Here is a 16,951-nt window from a genome sequence, read left to right as displayed (position 1 = left end):
TTTAGACTTGCCTCTAGTGGGTTTTTTTTTAAAAATCGGTGCATGTGCTGCCCTTTGGCCCGCTGGTATAGAAGCTGGGGATTTTTTAAAGCGGAAATGGCATGTTTGTGTTAGCAGATTAGCCACTTCAATCTCTGATGCCCCCCAAACGCCTGGCTTTTGCATCTGGCCCTTGTGACTTGCTGCTCCTTCATTTCTCGTTGGCGCAAGACCCCTGCTTTCGCTACCTCGCTCTCTGGCTGTCTGTCTCCTTTCCGTCTTTAAACACAAGAGGAACAGGCCCTGGGTAGCTGTCCTCTCAGCATCCTCTCTAAGGTTATCACTTTTAGAGACAATTATGCAAGTGAACAGTATCTGTACATAAAACCTCTATGTGGAAAAGGGAGGAGAAAATGTCGTGAAACTAAGGCAAGGGCGCGCTGACCCCATGGGAAATAATCTTTTCGTTTGGAGAACGTGAGGCGTGCGGTGCAGCAGAGTGGTTAGAGCTTGGCACTGCCGTTTTGGGCTCATTTTGCTGCTCTGCCGCTACCTCGCTGTGTGACAGAGGACAAATCGACTCATCCCTCTGCCTTGCTTTTCCACCTGCTTCTGCCTTGTGGAGGGAAGGCGTTCTGAAAGATTGCTACTGATATCATTATCATCATTATATTGATTTCTTCTCTGATAATCTTCCTCCTAAAAGTCTCATTAAAAGTTAGCTGAAGAGAAGGCAAAGGCCTGGCACATAATGACTCCAAGTGGAAATTCCAGCATTAGGGGTATGCATATTTCTGTACTCGGACCCAAGCTTTCTGTGCATTACAATGCAGGCTTTAATGATGTGGTTGCATGCTGCTTCGCACATAATTCAGTGTAATACCATGCACTGTTTTCTACCCCCTTGGATAGTAATACCACGCGCTGTTTTCTACCACCTTGGATACCCACTTTACATCTTTTAGCACGTATGCGTTTGGCAAACGAACAGGCAAATTCATAGAAAGCTAAATGTACCCACCCTACTGCTGATTGCGAGAGAACACCAAGTAATAATAAAAACGTGCTGGCATAGGCAGGGGCTTTAGTCTGCAGCTGCGTTAGCCCCGCGCGCTCATTGTAGCCTTTCCTCTTGGGAACGAGGAGGAGAGCGAAGTTGGTGGGAAGCAGCTTTACCACCCGCGGGAGGCGGGGAAGTGTGTCGAGGCAGGGCTTGGTGTGAAGGGAAGGCCGCGTGCCGTGTTGGTGCCCCAGGCTCAGGTCTACCTGCACGGCAGCGTGAGGATTTCGGGTTGTGCATCTCGCAGGGGTGGACGGTCTGCAGTCTTGCCTCCTGGGTGGGCACGGGGGCTCTTCCGTCGTTTTGAGCGCTCCTCAGCTGTCCTGTTTCACGGTGGACGATACCTTGTGGCGGGGGCGCTGGTGGCTCGGCTTCCTGGGAGAAGAGAACCGTAAGTACGCCCTCAACTTTGCAGTCAAGCTAGGCGTTACAGTCGCGTTCGTTATTTGAAAAAGAGGAGGTGGAAAACGACAGTGAAAGGGAAGGCAAGCACACTGCAGGCTCCATTCCCCGTGCTGCGCTCTCCACAGTGACGTCAGCTTTCTCCGAGAGACGAGAATATTTTTAATTTGTTTATCTTGACAATATCAGGTGATTCAGGCGCTGGCGTGCTGCACCGGCACAGCACAGCACCGAGTATATACATATATATTTATATTTAGCAGTTTTTTTCCTAGTATGTTCAGCTGAAAAGGCTTGGCTTGATTAATATTTTCCGCTGTCCGGTAACCATGGCAATGGGGTCAGCAGATATAATACTTAATTTAATCTTTCAACTGCCTCAGTGTGCATCACCAGTGTCCCGAATAATAGAAAGCCTTTTGCTTCTCTCTCTCTCTCTCTCTCTCCCCCCTCTCATTCTCTTGCCTTGTATATTATTATCTTTGCCAGTGGCTCCCTCACATGACCCAAAAGGAATAAACTGTTTTCTTCATTCAGAATATGCTGTTAAACGCGCCCCCCCCCCTTCTGGCCAACCCTCCCCACCCAGCCAACCCCCCCCAATCCACCAGCCAGTCCACCCCCTCCCCACCACCACTCCCACAGCCGATCTCCACGGCATGACAGGGGACGTGGGAAGATTGTGAGAGCTTTCGTAGCAGCACCGTGGAGGTTTCTGAAACGCTCTTCGGCCAAAAGAGCCCATGCGGATTTTCCTCCCCGTCGCCAACGCCAGGTGACTGGCTAACAGAGACTGGATGGCCTGTTTTGCTCTCCAGGTGGGTCCAGTGCATTGCTTTGTCTTCGTTTGGCCCAGTTCCCTCTTTGTCTCATTTATTTTCACCTCCTCTTTCCCTCCCCAGGGTTTTTGGGTTTAGTTTTTTTTGGAAGCTGCCATCTTTGCACAGTGCACGTGCACGCGCATGCTCTGCACGGGTTCTGTGCAACGGGCCCACTTCGGTTTGGGGTCCCAGGCAGATTTAGCAATACTAAGAGAAAAGCATAACGATGTAAGGGAGGTGTTGTTATTTCACGTGCAAAGAGTGGCCATGAATTCTGTGCAGGGAGTTAATCTGCTACCTTTCCCCCTTTTATCTCTAGCAGGAAATATTCATTAGGATTAAAGAGGCGCTGTCCCCAAGATCGAGATGTGTTCAAGGATAGGAGGCCCCCTTGGAGTTTGGCTCGTAGGAGCCCATACCCCCAGCTCTCGTATTTGTGACTATTTATTAATTCGCCTTTGCTCCCCTCGTTGAATGAGATAAGAGTGCTTCTGATTCTTCATGGCTGGAGTTCAGGGGACAGAATTATTTCGAGAACAGGACAAGTAGACTAGTGAATTTATTTTTTCTTTTTCTTAAGTCAGGGAGAGTGAGTTTGTGTATATTAGTTGCTAATTGCCTTCAACATGGTTCCTTCAAATGTAAGGCAGAAGGCCAAGCAGAGGCCATTAAGGTCTCAGCAGAGTTTTCACTCTGATCTTGCTCACTGCAGTTTGTCAAAGGCTATCAGACAAGTTGTTTTGACTCCATCTGACCTGGGTGTTGAGTGGCGGTGGAAAGGACGGAGACGCTGGAAAAGCCAAAGTTCGTTGCATCAACCCTGGTCTGAACACGGATTTGTTCCTGTGCTTGGTCCCTGCATCCTTTCCCGTGAGGGGACTGGGCTTCCTGAGGCATCACCTTGACAAGCACGTTGGTGCAAGCAGATGTAAAACTATCTTGAACCAAAGACAAAAAACCGAAAACCCAACCTAGTGGTTTTACCAAGACCTGGCCCTGGTCAGCTCAGCAGCCTGCCCACATACAAACGGGGGAGAGAAAGTCTCTCTCTCTCACAACCGCTTTTGAGCTCTTTTAAAATACATGCTTTTTGCACAGAGCCACAACATTTCAAAGCACTTTTGTGAATTCGAAGCATCCTTCTCATTGTGTACCTCATTTGCGTTTCATGTTTGAGCATACTAGTTGCTGGTCGGCGCATCTAATGTTGTTCAGAGACTATTCAGCGGCCCTTTCTCCCCTGGGAAGCTAATCCTGCCTGCCTTCAGGAGGGCACCTCCCCGGGAGCAGGCCTGGCTCTGCTGCGGGGCCTGGGGAGGCAAGGTGTTGTGAAGCACTCGGTCGCGTGGGGCCGGAGCCCAGGTCGTGGGGGCTCTTCTGCAGGCCTCCCAAGTATATCAAGGGCGTTGAGACCGCCCCAACAGAGCCTTCTTACAGGAGTTCGAGATCATGTGCATCTCTGATTGCTTTCCTGGGCAAATGGGCAGCGCTGGGCATGTTCGCCACTGAAGTTGCATGCATTTTCAGGAGATCACATGGAGATCGTGCAGAACCACATACTTTATATTTGATGCTTTCAGATGTTTCCGTCATAAAATGAAGCGGCTTTTCCATTTGGTAGCCGTGCTTGGTGTAGAAAACCTGACCATCATTAGAGAACATATAACGATGGAGAGGTGTTGTGGGACTCGGTCGTAAGGCAAGATAGCAAAGGACCAGTGAGATGAATGTCCTGAAGGGTGATAATCCCTTAGAAATGCATGGTCTGTAATACGGTGGTGTGCCTGTGCAATCAAAGGAAGCAAACGCCTGGCAGTGGAGGCCTTATTTGACAGCTAGGCTGAGTCTCCATGCTCAGCATGCTCAAGCTGTATGTGCTTGTGTCCTGTAGGGACCTTGATCAGTGTCTTATACCATTTCCTCGAGATTTCTATAGTGACTTCACACGTGGTACAGCGAGATAACTTGTTCCATCGGGAAGCACAGTCTGTCAAAGTAAGCAAGCGGTGTTTTGTGCAGGAAAAACCGGTCCTGCTGTCTCAGACCTAAGGACTAGCTTATTTTGACTGCAGTGAGTCATTACTGTCCCAGTCGAGAGCGAGCTGCTTTTCACCAAGTGTGTTGCTTTTCATCAGGCCAGACACAGAAGGCAAGATGCGCCTCGCAAGATGCTTCTCCTTTCTGCAGGAGCTGAATGGACTTCTTCCATTCAAAAGAGGCCTTTCTTTCAAATTTCTTTTAATTTCTCTAATTAATTGTGAGAACTCTTTGAGATTTTCCATTTTGTTCACAGTTTGATTCTTGCTCTGAGGTGTTCTCAGTAAATGCTGGGGAGTCTTTAGGAGAATGCTTTAGTTTAATGGATCCTTCGAAAGAGACTCCAATTCTCTTTAATTTAGATGCTTGCTCTGATTGTCACTTCCATTCCCACTATTGGCTTGATTATCGACTGATAGCGGTAAATCATAGACACGCCAAACAGCATCGGAGAGAGGGAAAGGGCCAACTTCCAGTTGGTTAAATGTTTCATAATGACGAGTTTTGGGTTTGATACAATGCATGTCTATTAATTTCTACAGTAAATAAATCTGCTTTTCTGAGTTAATATAGATCCAGGATGTGTTATATTCACCCCTCGCTCTCCTCTTGCTTCTTTTACACTTTGTACCGGTCTTAGAGGGGACACAAATATTTGTGTTTTCCTTGTGAAGAGGAAACAACCCATCAAGGTGGATTTCAAATCTGTATTGACATGATTACATTACACCTTAATTCCAAACTCTTTTCTCCTGTTGAATTGGCCTCTATTCATGCTGTTTGTAAAGGGGCCTTCCTGGCTACTTAAGAAGAACCTGCCATATATCTATAGGTATGTACCGCCTTGTCTGAAAAAATATACACATACAGTTGGTCCTTGCGCGCGCACACACACACACACACACACACACACACACATCCTTAAAACACCATACAGTATACACACAGTCAGTCCATATGTATATGGATCAATTGTATGCATGTGTATATATCTTTTGGTCCATATATATGTGCACACACACACAGATATATGGGGACCAATTGCGGGTATACTGCATGTTGCTTTAAGGATGTGACCCAATACAGTCATAATCACATGCTGCCTGTTTGCAGCCATGTCGGCACGCACCCATTCCTTCGCTGTTTTCTCCCGTCTCTCCACAGACACCCCAGGGAGTGGACTGGCTCCCCTCCACACACCTTCACATCTAGCCACACTTGCACACGCTTTACCCCAACAGCACATATACATAGCCCACAGGCTGTCCAGGTACAGCTACCTTCCCTGGCACTACTTACACTCAGGCTTGCTGCTACCACCATACAAGCACACTTGCATATCCACCCCACTGCACCCATACACCACCGCTCTCGCACATACCACACACCTATCTATCTGTATATGTATACAATATTTGTATACATATGTACATGTATACGTATATGCACTTGCATGCTCACCATCTACAAGCAGTATTCCCTGCTACTGCACACACCTAACAAATGCAGTCACATCTTGCTCCTATATAGGTCTCTGTTTACAAATATATATCCATGGCCTCTGGCAGGTCTTACAACTAAGACGCAAATAACCTGTTCATTGTGCCATAAATAGTAACCCTGCCACTCATTTAAGGACTGAATGGCCCACCAAAACAAGATGTTTGTTTCCACCCAGGACTTCCCATGGTTAGCCAGGCTGTGAGCTGACTTTCAACCTGTTGGTGCAGGGTGGGCCTGGGTTAACAGGATCCCCCTGCCCTGGAAGCGATAACGGTGCCGTTGGGATCTGATCCCACCTGTGGCATGGCATGAAGCATGACCATTGGGATTGGGGCCAGATCCCATTGTGCTGTCAGATGAACCGGTGCCAGGGGCCCACGTGTCCAGACATATAGCTCACAGATACGTGCTGACTGGTGCACTGCAGGTTGTATTTGCCTAGTTTTTTTGTGCACTCTTTTTTTGTGGAATCAGTCGTTCATCTCAGACCGCTTGCGAAAACAAGCAGGGTCCCTACAATGCTGATCGTTTCCCTTGACCCCAATACTTTCTATTCCAGGGAAACTCTGGAAGGCAGCCTGGATCAGGATGAACTCCATACATGGGGCAATGGCAGTTTTGTGCCACTCTCCTCCCAGCAGGCAGAAACGACTCCTAGTTGGACCAGTTACTAATGCCAACAACAACGGGAATGGAGCTGTAGTCTGCTGGATGGGCAGGCAGGGGCCGTGAGGCTTGGCCCCTCACTCCAGCCTGTCTACTGCTTGCGAATGCAGCCCTGTACCGTAGGATTTACAGGCTATCCAAACCCCGTAAATCAGTGCTGTATGCTCAGGATGTGATAGTCCGCAAATTCCAAACACACACGTTGCTCCCTTTTTGTGTAGCATCATATTTATGGACAGTTTCCATAAATTTTGCTCTAAACACCTGCAGCACAGACGTAGCGAGATTATGATGGATAAAGCAGATAATTAATAAAAGACAATACCGCAGGCAGGAGACTGAAACCAGTGGCATAGCATGGTTAAAGGTATGGCAGTTCGAAATGTTTCTCAATAAAATATCCTATATCCACCTGCTGACACAGCCCAGCTCACCTCTCCGCTCCCCAGGGGGACACCAGACGGGGAAGAGCCGTTCGTAAGGGACGGGCGCGTGCGAGTAGCAGTGCCGCAGCGATGTCTGACTCCTCCTGTGTTCTCGTGCGTTAAGATCGGTGGGAGTTTCGGTGTCCAGCAAACGGAGGATGAGGCACGCACTTTTCTCCAGTGTCTCCATCTCTCCAAAACAAGGCCCCAGGAGTCATGCCGCCAGAGCAGGGTAGGCTTATTAGAGGTCACTCTCAGGGGCAGGGGGCACTCCCATCGGCTTTCTGAGGACATCCCCAGGGCACTGTAGCAGGGAGTTGTGCCATTTAGTGCCTCTGAAAACCCTATTGATATTCTGGAGTCTGTCAGCGAATTCAAGCAGCAGCCCTTAGTGGTGAAGAGCTAAGGCTGCGTTCAGCGCACGTCTTAGACTTTCAGGACAGGTCCTGCGCATTTCTAGTCCAATGCAAGTATTGTGCTGCTTAGGTGCAGAAGCTGGACAAGCATGCGGCTCCTTCCTGTGCGTCTACGTTTTTAAATTTTGGTTCAATTAGTTTAATTTTCGGCCCCTGCTGCAGCATGTAACATCACAACATCCTTCAGGGAGAGAGGAGGGGTGGAAGTCAGGTCCGCTCGCTGCAGAGCACATTCGAGTATTAAGTCATCCCAGTTCTCAGTGGGTGAAATCCACCTGCATCTGTTGAAGACAATGGGAGTTTTGCCACGGATTTAAATGAGCCCAGGACTTCACCGAGAGACGCGGTGCTCCGTAATGGTAACAAGCACATGTAGGAGCTATGCTGATGCGTGCGCTAGCCCCCACACAGAGCAATGCCGGTGCCCTCCTCTCCTCTATCCATCCACATGCTGGGCCATCTGTTCTCCGTCTTGTGTTATTTCTTAGAAGCCCCCGATTCTGCTAAGCACAGTCCAGTGCCCAAAAGGCAAGCGCGCAATCTCTGCTCGGAGCTGTTTCATTTGAGATGGGAAGGGAAAAATACTGCCAGAAGCAGAAGACTAGGATTTTGCTATGTGTCGTTTTCCTCGGGAGTGCCAAGGGCATCCTCACAGACACTGAACTTGGGATAAAAGCCCCTGCCCTGAGGAGCTAGTCATTATGAGCATTTATTTGTTAATGTGTTTACCAGATCACCCATAGGCTCGCGTCCGGTCTGGGCCCATGTGCCGGGCGCTGTACGCACACGTTCAGGCCGAGAAGCAAGAAGGTACAGCTCCAAGGGATGCTCGGGGGAGAGAGGGCACGCACACCGCTGGCTCGTCCAGCTGTGTGTGAAGCATCGCTCTTTGTGTTTTGCCCTGTTTTACACCTGGGCTTTAGACCGTGCTCTTATTCCTTTACCAACAGGCATTTTTGCACTTGAGTTTTAGCCAGTTTCTGCTTTTGTTCGATAATGATCACGTACATGTTTTAAACCTTGCCTTCTTTCTAGCTTTATTCAAGCTGAGTACTTCCCGTGTTTTCCAATTTATTTTTACCCTTCTACTGTTTGTAGCTCACCAATGCAGTCGAGAGAGCCAGGAGACAGCAAGTGCAAGAGGGGTTGGGAGTGAAAGGATGAGGACGGCAGTGAGAGCTATGGAGAAATCCTCTCTTTATGCATACCTCCGTTCCTTTTTATTGTTGCTAGTGCTAAGGTTAAGGGAGCAAAGTCAGGCAGAAGGGCGAGAGCGGCAGAGCGGAGGTCTGTGTCAGAAGCTCACCAGAAAGAGCATGTCTGGAGGACAGATTGAAGGAGAAGAGTGGGTCTGGAAAGTGCCCGTCTGCCATCTCCTGTTGCCTGGATGCTTCCGTAAAGTAGCTGCGCGCGCGTCTGTGTTTCTTTTTTCAGCCACATCTCCATTAGCCGAGAGAACCCTTGGAGGCAGCCCCTCCATCCTGTAGGCATTTGCTTTACGTAAACCAGCTAGCAAACCGCTCTGTTAGTATTGATGTAGACATTACCACAAATCGCCACTTAGGGACTTGAAAGAATTGACTAACTGGTTTCAGATCCAATACACATAACTTGATCAGACGCAAACTTTAAGTACACTTGCAGGCGTGCCAACTGCACCTACACGGGAAGTGACTCTTCTGCTGGCTGTTTAAAGAGGCCCTGAGGGGAAACCATGAAAAAATAAAGATCTGGGGTTAAGACATTTACTATGGTGGTTTGAAGATGGAGAGTTAGTCTAAGTCTGAAAAAGTAAAACAGGACTGTTCTCGAGGAGAGAGGTGCTTTCCTACGCAAACTGGTTTTAATTTTTCTCCGCACACTTGAGAAAACGCGCATCGATTCATTTTTCCCATCTGTTGCGGCAGCTCTGAGCTCCTGAGCTTGCGTGGTCTGGGGCTCGTTTACATGAACGCCCCTTCACACTTTCTCAGTGTTAACGTGCATGGCAAGGTGCCTTTGCACTGCTGGCGTGGTGTAAAGGGCTGTTGTGTGAATGAGAATGAGGCCCCTGGTGTCAGGGCACGTGGGAAAGAGGTGAGCTCCCTTCGCACCATCGCGGCTGGCCAGGCAGCACCTCTGCCTGCACCCCTCTGCCAGGCTGCCCGAGATCAAGACCAGCTGGATGCTTGTCTTAATTATCTCCCGCGAACCGAGGAAGAGAAAGCCAGTGGGAAAGCCCAGGGCTGAATGGAGAGGGGCGTTTTGCGTCTTAGCTCCCAGCACAGGCGCAGGGGTGGGGCTGTGAGCGGGAAGAGGACTTGTCTGGGAATTTTCCTGCAAAACCAGATTTTATTGGAAAATCTGAACTGAAGCTTTATGGAAACTTGCTGGTTTCAACAAACTTTAGGCAAGTCTCTGGTGAAAAACCTCCTTTATTTCGTACTAGCTCACCTGGCAGTTGTCTCGAGACCCCAGATTCCCTCGGTGTGGAGCGAGGCTCGGTTGCAATACGGAGACCGGCTCTGGGTCCCAGACCCCCAGGACCCTTGGCTCTGGCATAGCCCCAGGTGCCTCGTGCCCAGAACGGAGGACCCCGTGGCTTCCAGGCCCCCGCCCAAGGGGGCTGGGATTTGTGGTTTTGCAGCGAAGACTGGTTCCCAGCGCTTTTAGACTCTGCCTCACAGAGCTGAGAGCTCACGGTTGTTTTTGAGCTTTCTGTCCGTGGGCTGCTGGAGGGTGGCGGCAGGGATAGTGAGGTCTCCCGGGCGCTCTTGTCATTTCAGGTCCCGGTTTATAGCGTGCAAAGCAGGAGTGAGCATGGGTGGCAGTCCGGAGAGCTCCATAGAGGCAGGGCAGAGATGCCCTGCGTCCCTGTAGTCACCTGTTTCCTCCCAGCACGGAAAGTGCTGCTTCTGCCCGTGTCTGCACGTGGCTCAGTCTCGTTAGCAGTGAGAAGTTCAGTGCTCGCCGCAGGCCTGTGCTCTGTTGGGATTCACAGAGGATGCATGCCCCCGTACCGCCCAAGGGGCCCGCTCTGGTAGACCTGCCCGGAGCCTGCTTGCCGCGCGCCTTCGGGACCAGGCTCTGCACAGCAGCAGCTGCCGCCTCCATGCAGAAACTCAGAGCGAGGGTGGTGGGACTGGTGCCCCGTCTCGCCATACGGTAGCAGCCCCGCAGGATGTGGGGTGCCACTCTGCTTGCTCCCACCTCCCTGGAGGTGCCCTCACCATCGCGCAGTGGGCTGTTTGGGGTGAGGGCACCCTGAATCGCTCATGCCGAAGCTGTTCGACTTTGCATAACAGGATTGGAGACTCCTTGGGCCAGAGAGATGGAGCATGACTTTTTAGCCCGGTGGTTCGGGCACCTACTTGGGAGTGGGAGAGACCTGCGATCTGGGCCTTGCTCCAAGGACCGTTTATTTAATTATTGGGCTGTTGTCTGAAAGGGAGGCACCACCGCTGCCCACTCTCCCTTCTGCTTCTCCCACAACAACTGGGCACTAAAGGAAAGGGGCGACCTGTGCTCTGGTTGTGGAAAGATGGGGCTGAGACATCGGGCTCCAGGAGAGGGTGCCACGCTGTGAGGTCCAGGCTGGAGCGAGGGCTCCTCGGCACCGGGGAGAGGGTGGATGTCAGCCAGATCTGCTCTCGCCTGAGTTTGTTGGCTCTGTGCGCAGCGCGGGGCTGCTCTGAATCCCATCCAGGGGCACCCAGCGCCATGCATGGGGCACCTCACTTACGCCTGTGGATCCTGCTCCAGGGGCCAGGCCCCAACAGGTTAGGCCTTGGGACATGTGGCATTGCAATACCCACATCCCTTCGTGAAGCTAGTCCTTGGTTCGACTGTTTCCCACGCACGCTTGGAGGCCTTTCCTGGACTCCCACACGACTGTTACGTATACGAGTCCTGTCCATAGAGAGCTGTGATTGCCTTAGTCTCTGAACCGTTAAGATATAGTGCTTCTCTCCCACCTTTATGCCTGAGCCTGCCCTTGCTGTAGAATACGTGACCCAAACCCGGAGGGATGCACTGGTTTGGTCCTCCTTGCGTGGCGCGGGGCTGTCCCCCTGCCAGGCCTGCTAGCGCACCCGGCTTTTAACCTGTCCCTTTTCCAGAGCATGCAGCAGGGATCCCAGCCTGTTCCTTCCACAGTTCAGCTGTCATTTCTGTTCGGTCCTTCAGCCCTGGCATTTAGGAGGAAAGGAATAAAATTTTAAACAAGCTTGTTAGCAGCCAGGCGACTAAATAAAGCCCGTGTATAGGACAGAGGGAATACAGATGGATGTTTTCCCCACGATGCCACCTTTCCTTCTCCATTAACCGTGGTCCCCTTGTTTACACCTCGAAGTATGCAGAAAGCAGTGTCGGGAGGAAAGCAGGATTTGTGCATCAAGTCTCGGGGTCGCTGGGCTTTCCCATCACCCCGGGGGCAGGAAGGGCCGGGGCTGAGGGTGTCCCAGCAGGCCTGTGCGTGGAGAGTTGCCTCGATGCACCCGTTCTCAGCGCAGCATCACCGTAGGACCCGGCAGGCCACACCTGCGCAGCCGGAAGGTGAAGATCGTGGAGAGTCCAAACTTCCAACTCTCAGGTGGGAGCTGAAGTTTGAGGTTGTGAAAGTTTTCGGCATGGGTTTGCGGCTTCCCGGCTTGGGCTCCATGTCGGAGACCTGGTGGCAGTGACTTTTTGGAGGACTGTAACAGCCGTGTGTTAGTCTGCACCCTGCATTTGGGACTGTGACCTGGCCAGGGAGGGGTGAAAGACAAAATAAAACTGCGGATGGAAATGGCAGCTCTTTGTGCGGTAAATCGAGGTGTTCCTATCCTTACAGAACAAAACAGCCGCTCCCACGAAGAGTAATAGCAGAAGGGTTTTTTCCCTTGCCTTTGACTCAGGTAGCTGGAGGCCACACATGGCCAGACAGCAATGTCTTACCGGTTGTTGCATCTGGTCGTACAACGTGGATATCGCTGTCCCGTACATTGTGTTCCCCAGAACTGAATATTGCTGCGGAAAGCTCGAGCCTAGCCCAGCAGGGGACTGAAGACTGTTTTCTTATTACTAAACAGAAAGGTATTAACAGCACAATATAAAAATAAAAAAGGGGGAAAGAAAGAAAAGCAAAGCAGAGACAGCCGCCTGCTCTTTTCTTCTTGGCATTATTATTTGTGACAAAGCCCTTGGTCCATTTTTCTTCATAATTTGCAGGACTCCTAATGGGAACAGCACCTCCCAATTACCATGGCTGCCAAAGGCTAATTTGGTTACCCTCAGGATCCTCAATAGAGAAACTGTGTTGGCCCTTTGTAGATATTTGCATACTATACATACCAGGAATGTAAAACAGCTGCCTAGCCCCTATTCCACTATCATGGCAATTATGGGTCATTAGCTCCCCCCTCACACGCACACTCCTTTTCTTTCTTGCTTTCTTCCCTGCTTCCCTTCTTTTCCCTTCTTGCCTTCTTCTCTCTTTCTTTTCTTTCTAGCTCTCTTTTATTCCTCTCTCTCTCTCTCTCCCTTCCTGACTCTGTCAGGTCATAGACCCAGCTGACATTTTTGCAGGGACAGAGGCGGTGAGTAAGAGGAGCTGCCTTGTGTTATTGTTAGCCTGGAAGTCTTACAAACGGTCATTGGGGTGGTGTTGGCATGGCCCTGCTCTTTTATTTTTTGACTACCTCGTTCTTTCTTGCCTTTCTTCGCTTTTGCCCCCTCCCCTCTTTTTGGAAGCCCCATCGCCAAAAGCATTTGTGTGCAGCGTGCGTGTGTGTGTGTGCGCGCGTGTGTGTGTGCGCGCGCACACGCCTTGTGCTGGCTATTAAAGGGTCTCGCGTAGTGACTGTAAGGAGCGAGTTTCCTAGTGGTGACAGCAAAAGCATGTGGCAGTGAGTGGGAGGGTGTGCACGCACCCGCCGGGCGTGACCCACCAGACATCTCCTGTCAACACTTTCCTTCTCCCAGGGACACTCGGACGCTTCTTCTGAAACTCGTGCGGGTTCTTCGGGGCTCAGGAATTAAAGTGGGTAAAAGGCAACTTTGCCTTAATGTGCTGTGCGTTCAGCTTGTCAAATGTTCAGAGCCTTTTAATAGTTTCACTCTCTTCTGAACAGCACTTACAGCCTCGTGGTAGTTTACACGGAAGTGATGGTTTTGCATATGCATTTTTTTGTATAAGCTGCTAATTTTATTGACAATATGGATAGATTGAAAGACCCAAAGCTTTTCTGTTGTTTTGTTAAAGCAAATAAGCAAAGCACAAATGTAAATTACATCTCCAGGTTCACATTAGAGGTTTGCAAATAATACTGAGCTAATGGTTATTGCAAAGGAAAATAGCACTGGGATCAATATTCTATACAGTACAATGCAATACCTCTCTCTCTTTTAATCACCTCATTGCAGAAATGGCATTGAAATTTGAAATCTCATTTTCTCCATTTGTAGAAATTGAACATAAATCATTGTGAGTGAGGGGACGTGGCAAACAACTTCACTCTTGGCAGGATTGCATTACTAATTAGTGCTGGGGAAGATGTGCAGATAGGGAGAACTCAACTGGACCTTCCCGCCAGGAGCAGGTGGTTTTGTAGACAAAGAGCCAGGGAGGCAGGAGGGGCATGTGCTGTTCCCTCTTCACGCTTTGTGTTGCTTTCCTCTTTCCATACACAGAAGGAAATGATGGCGTCTGAACAAAAATGGACAAATAATTACACTCAAAGGCTAAATCATTGTGGTAAGGGTTGAGAGTCTACCTGATGTGGGGCAAAAAGCAATGGAGGCCACCATACTGTCCCCGAAAGCTTATGTTGTAAGTGGGAATCATGCCATACCGAAGGGGAGCAGCCTTTACTGTGTTGTACGTCTTTATGTGCCATGGCTGCCTCCAATGCAACCGACCCCTTGAAGTCTTCCATTCCTAGAAGAGACAAGCGCGCGACTGGTAGCGAACGCAGCGTCCGTGCTCCTTCGGCAGCCCCAGAACGATTCAGGACACCAGAAACATGTGGTTAAGTGAGATGGTCGCTGGGTGGCTGATACAGGCCCAGGAGCCGCAATGAGATCTGGAGGAGAGGGGTTTAGAGAAACAGGGTTTGAGTTATTTATGTGCAGAGTGTTATGAAATGTTATGCTATGAGCGTTATGAAAGCACGAGCCTGGGGACCAGCAAAGACTCACTTGGCGTGGGCAGGTATAAAGTGTAGCCCCTCACCAAGACTCATCTATTCCCTCGCTGTCCCGGAGATTTATCGCTGCCTCTGTATTTTGTTCCATCACTTCCTTGTGTTCCCGACCACTGCGATAGGTAACATTATAGCAGGAACTGTCATTAGGGCTCGTTATCTACATTTGTTCTTCCCAATTTCAATAGCTGAAAGTGGAGACAATACATCGGGTAGCCCTGGAAGGTGAGGGACAAGCAGTGAGAGCTTCTAGCCAGGAAGAACCGACTCCGGCCATCTGAGACCAAGGGCAGACCGCTCCGAATCCGACCAGGCGCACTGTCGAAGGGCTCAGACAGCGGAAAGGAGATGGACATCATGGTGGATTGAAGGAAAAGCTATTGAGCATGTCTACTCAAACCTTTGGGGAAAGTAAGAAACATTATGCTAGAAAAAGCTTGTTCACCCCTAAATTAATCTGTTGTTCTGGATCTATTGGAATCAGAAGGAAGATCGCTGTACGTCACGGCCAAGCTGTGCCCTTCCAGAAGAGCTGTTCCTGCTCCCGTATGAAATCTAGAAACACGTACGACTCCTGCCGGGTCTTCGTCACAGGGACTGCCCAGCAAGTGCCAGAGGTCTCGGGACCCTCCGAAGAGCGATGCCATCGAGGCGCTTGCCTTTCTAGTTCCACGTCTTTCTAGCAGAGGCCTGTCTACAAACCCTTGCAGCCCTGGAGCGGCTAACCGTGCTCCTTTTAACGTCCCACTCCCCCAGGCGGTCCTGTATAACCACCTCATCTGCCCAACCCCCGGACTGGAGCATCTCACAACAGGGACACGGGGAAATTCCCATCAGATCTGCTGCCAGGACATTCAGGTCCGTGCTAGGCCAGGTCCAGTCATCTGCCCTGTGCTGGGTACATCTGAAGAACTCCAAAACTACTCAGAAAACCTTCATTTTCATTGAAGTCTGATGAAAAATATCCCTTACGCTAGGAAGAGGGAAATGGAGGGGAGGGGATCTAAATTCAAAACCCGGTGCGACTCTGGCAGCTGGCTGGCAGGGTTGGTATTGTGACACCGCAGTTTACAGCACATGACAGTGCAGGTGCATATGTACTTATTTTAATATTTTATACAGGATGTGTTGAGCAATGTGTAAACGTGCCTGTCACGCAGTTTCTGTTGCTTGTGTGAAAAAACATTTTAAAGTTATGTAACCTGCTTAACAGATATAACTGAAAGAGACTCCGGCATTAAAACCCCTTAATTTCCTCAGACTCAACCCTGGGGGCAAAAGCACAATTAGCTCTTCCCTGCAGGGTGACAGACCTGGATTCTGCCAGACTGCCGAGAATAAAATCTCAGAGCTGACGATCCGCCCCAGCGTGTCCTCCACGCCGCACGTGCGCCGGTCTAGGGCCTGTTGCTCTCCGTGGCTGCTCGCAGAAATACCCAGCTCGTTGCAGCTGTCGCTGCAGCGTGAGGAAGAGGAGCCCAGAGACAGGCAGGGCAGGGGGTCAGGTGGGGCTAGTTTATGGCACCTCTGCAAGTCGGTGTTTGCAGTCTGTCATCTTGCGCGCCAGAGCCTAAGCTTTCATTAGAAGAAGGGGAGAGAAATCTAGCCCTTCTGCCTGCGAAGCAAGTGTAAATGAAGCAGCAATATCTGCCTGAGGCTGCAGACAGGCTTAAACAATAGTTCTGAGAGGTGTGAACTGTCCACTGTTCATCTCAGCGGGGCGTTTCTGAAGCATAAGAATGATAATTAAAGTGTTACATTTTTAATTATATCCCTGCTCATTGAAGCATGCAGAAAAGAATAGGGATGCTCATATCTGAGGATCTGTGCCCCCTACCATGCGCAGCAGCTCGCTTCGGCGGCTCGAGCGGCCTGAGCTCGCTTTCTGGGAAGACCTGGGGACCGGTCCACTGCATCCTTTCAACTGGACACCGTGGCCCAGGCCGAAGCGTCCCAGCTCCGCGAGTCCCGGCTTCACCTGCCACCTTGAAATCCACCCGGCAATGAATAAAGCTTCGCCTGCTCTCCGGGGTCTTGGCGGCGGCGTTGCTAAGCTCATTTAATGTAGACAAAGGCCTAAGAAACCAGGTCAGCCTTGTGTACACTTCACCTTACCAAAAGAAACACAGAGCTGCGTGTGATCGCCTGGTCGTCCAGTCATCTCGGTTTCTCCCAGAGGAACTTCATATCCATGATGAAAGAAAAGGGATTACAGACCTGCGGAGCCCTGCAGGAGAGAATCATTGCATCAATAATAATAAGCACTTAATAGCCCTTTTCACCTTCAGTCTATGGCACACGTGCCAGCTGGTGAATTCTCCCAGGGGACCCTACGCGGTAGGTGTGAATGACCCCATCTTACAGGTGGAGATGCTGAGGCAGCAAGGTGTAGTGGCCCGTCTGTTGACCCCACACACCATGCTTCTGGTGGAGACACCCAGGTATTCCTCATTTCCAGTTATTTAAACCATGCAGCCAAGCG

At 50.3% G+C, this 16,951-nt stretch overlaps 1 protein-coding gene and 1 long non-coding RNA gene across 6 annotated transcripts in view; one reads left to right on the top strand and one right to left on the bottom strand.

The window, feature by feature from the left end:
* The window catches only part of ZFHX3 (zinc finger homeobox 3), an 832,685-nt gene that overhangs the window by 406,812 nt on the left and 408,922 nt on the right, over positions 1 to 16,951 (top strand). The window lies entirely within an intron of this gene.
* Positions 13,514 to 16,766, bottom strand: LOC149856978 (uncharacterized). The gene is made up of 3 exons (XR_016444272.1): positions 16,585 to 16,766; positions 14,119 to 14,349; positions 13,514 to 13,973 (listed from the first exon to the last, which is right to left on the bottom strand). It is a non-coding gene; the product is annotated as an uncharacterized LOC149856978 (long non-coding RNA).

The sequence above is a fragment of the Crocodylus siamensis genome, chromosome 9 (genome assembly GCF_052110815.1).
Source record: "Crocodylus siamensis isolate JL-2025a chromosome 9, ASM5211081v1, whole genome shotgun sequence".
Classification (NCBI taxonomy): domain Eukaryota; kingdom Metazoa; phylum Chordata; order Crocodylia; family Crocodylidae; genus Crocodylus; species Crocodylus siamensis.
The sequence above is the reverse complement of the archived record's forward strand: the minus strand, read 5'-3'. Positions and strand labels throughout refer to the sequence as shown.